This window comes from Gekko japonicus, unplaced genomic scaffold (assembly GCF_001447785.1).
Source record: "Gekko japonicus isolate JY-2015 unplaced genomic scaffold, Gekko_japonicus_V1.1 scaffold248, whole genome shotgun sequence".
NCBI lineage: Eukaryota > Metazoa > Chordata > Lepidosauria > Squamata > Gekkonidae > Gekko > Gekko japonicus.
The window spans coordinates 1,419,593-1,422,780 of NW_015169782.1; the positions used below are offsets into that span (position 1 = coordinate 1,419,593).

The 3,188-nt window shown below is 47.4% G+C and overlaps 1 non-coding gene across 1 annotated transcript; it reads right to left on the reverse strand.

Annotated features, from left to right (window-relative positions):
• Positions 1-2,908: 2,908 nt before the first annotated feature.
• On the reverse strand, positions 2,909-2,980 carry TRNAC-GCA. The gene has a single exon. It is a non-coding gene; the product is annotated as a tRNA-Cys (tRNA).
• Between the last annotated feature and the right edge of the window lie 208 nt (positions 2,981-3,188).

Below are 3,188 nucleotides of genomic sequence, written 5' to 3' on the forward strand. Positions count from 1 at the left end.
TCTTTCTTTTCGCCTCTCTCTCTCTTTCTTTCTCTCTTAGACAAATAAATATCAATAGCAAACAAATATCACTGGACAAATAGATGTCATCATCAATATCCGTTCTTACCCCTTTTGTTTTTATTTTTGGCAGTCTCATTCAATGTAAATAAAAAGTAAATGTGCATATTTTAAAAATAAAAATGTGTGTAGCATTTGCTCATGTCTTGCAGCTCTCAAACACCTGACATCTATTCTGTCTGGCTCTTACACTGAGCAAGCTTGGCCACCCCTGCTCTAGCTCCCCTTGAAGCCAGGCGAATGACCCTTGGCCCCGGGACCGTCAGCGTGTTGTTGCTTGAGGAGTGCAATGCAGGCCCGTAGTTATGGTGGGGCTATGGGGAGGGGGGCTGGGTGATGTCGGCATGTCAGGGGCAATGCTTCTGGCTCCTGGAACATCCCACCCCCACCCCCCCCCGCCGGCATCTCAAAGGGACCTGGCAACTCTGCTTTACACAGGAGGATTAAAATGTGGGATTTGCTGCCAGAGGATCAGATCTAATGGTACTTATTGCAAAATTTCTGCAACTCAAGCACACTCAGCAGCCTAAGTGGATGGTTAGGACAGGAAGACCTGTGGGCATGGGGACACCGTAACATTTCCTGACATCCCCAGCATCTGTCCCACCAGGCAAAACAGAGACAAAACCAGGAAAGACTTTCACCAGAGGCAGCTGCCAGGAAACAGGAGAAGGCACCAGGATCATGCTCAGATTGCACGTGGGCACAGAGTGGGAGTGTACCTGCTTCCTTTTCATAAGGACATCAGGAGAGCCCTGCTGGGTCAGATGCAGTGAGGGTCCATCTAGTCCAGCATCCTGCCTCACACAGTGCCCCACAACTGGAGGGCCAACCACAGGGCACAGAGGCTGAGGCTAAACATGAGGAAGAACTTCCTGACAGTTAAAAAAAAGTTACAGCGGTTCCTCAGTGGGCCAGGCTTCCTCGGGAGGTGGTGGGCTCTCCTGCTTTGGAGGTTTTCAAACAGAGGCTAGACGGCCATCTGACAGCCATGCGGATTCTGTGAACTTAAGCAGATCACGAGAGGGAGGGCAGGGAGGGTTGCCTCAGTGCTTAGTTCTCATGGCCCTTTCTTACGCGCCCAGGGAAACGCTGATTGCCACTTTGGGAAGCAATTTTTCTCCAGGCCAGTTTGGCCAGGGATCCTGGAGGCTTTTTGTCATCTTCTGGGCATGGAACAGTGGTCACTGCGGGTGTGGAGGGGGAGGTATTTGTGAATTTCCTGCATTATTCAGAGGGTTGGACTAGATGACCCTGGAGGTCCCTTCCAGCTCTATGATTCTATGATGTTCTTGGATTCAGAGGCTGACTGCCTCTGAATGTGGAGGTTCCCTTTAGTCACCCTGACTAGTAGCCACCGATAGACCTGTCCTGCATGAATGTGTCTAATCCCCTTTTGAAGTTGTCTATGCCTGTGGCCATCACTACATCCCTCTGGCAGCGAATTCCACATTTTAATAACTTGCCCCATAAAGAAGTATTTCCTTTTGTCTGCTGAATCTACTGCCCATCAGCTTCATTGGATGCTCTCAAGTTCTAGTATCTAGGGGGAGGGAGAACAATCCTCTTGTCAACTCTCTCCACCCCATGCATAATTCTGTAAACTTCTATCATGTCCCCCAAACAAAGTTTGAGTCCAGTGGCACCTGTAAGACCAACAAAGTTTGTTCAAGGTGTAAGCTTTCGTGTGCATGCACACTTCGTCAGACACAATTAAATGAAACCCATCAGTCCACACACACACTACCCACCAGATTCTGTCATGTCCCCCCCTTAGTCATTTCCGAACTGAAAAGACTCAGACTCATCAGCCTTTCCTCATAAGGAACGTGCTCCAAACCCTCCTCTGTACTTTTACCAGCTCTGCAATGTCCTTTAGGAGATCTGGTGACCAGAACTGTACACAGTACTCCAAATGAGGCCGCACCATAGATCTATACTGGGGCATTATAATATTGGCTTTTTATGTTCAATCCCTTTCCTAATAATCCCTAACACAAAGTTGGCCTTTTTCACCGCTGCAGCAATCCTGGGTTGGTACTTTCATTGAGCTATCTTCTACGGCTCCAAGATCTTTTCCCGTCTCAGTCTCAGCACGTTCAGACCCCGTTAGCCTATACATGAAGTTTGGATATTTTTTGTCCCAATGTGCATCACCGTCTTGCATCAGAAGAGGAATTAGCGGTATTGATTTCCAGTAATTCCCAATATCCATTTCATATCGCTCTTGCTCTTGTTTTCATAGCCCTACCAAGCATTCCCCAGGTTTGCTGTTCTCAAAAGAACCACAGCAACAACAGCTACCCGAAGTGGCATTGTACATTCATGTAATCCTATCAGGCGTATAATGCCACCTAGCACTTAGTATTTCCTTAGAGCGTCTGAAGTGTTCAAAGCACTTTGTTTACAGCTTTGTGTTGTGCATCGAGCGCCATTGCTAGTGTTGCTATTCTTTTGTAATGCCGGGTTTCTCTTAAAATTCAATAATTACCACTTCTCTGTTCACAGTCACCAACATGGAAGAAGGTGTCTGTTTCACCCATAAGTAGGCACTGAAAGAAGTCAGGGGAGAGGGACACATATGCTACACTTAAATTGCCCTGCTTGTGAAAATGCCAGGGGGTGTTTTGAAAGAAACTGGTCTCAGAAAGGTAGGCCTGGTGTTGATATAGCGAAGTTTCCATTTCAGATCCCACCACAAACTAGCTGGAGCTCTGTGTATGAAGCTACCTTATATTAAATCAGACCTTCGGTTCTTCAAAGTCAATATTGTCTACTCAGACTTGCAGAGGATTCCAGGGTCTCAGGCAGAGGTGTTTCACATCACCTGTTACCTGATCTTTTTAACTGGAGGTGCCAGGGATTGAACTTGGGACCTTCTGCATTGCAGGCAGATGCTCTGCCACTGAGCCACAGCCCCTAAAACACACACATGGAAACAAGAAGCTGCCTTATCCTGAATCAGGTCCTTGGTCCATCAATGTCAGCATTGTCCACTCAGACTGGCAGAGGATCTCCAGAGTCCAGGGTCTCAGGTAGAGGTACTCAGATCCCACCACAGACAAGTTGGGTTTCTGGATGTGAAGCTGCCTTATACTAAATCAGACTCTTGGTCCATCAGATTCAGT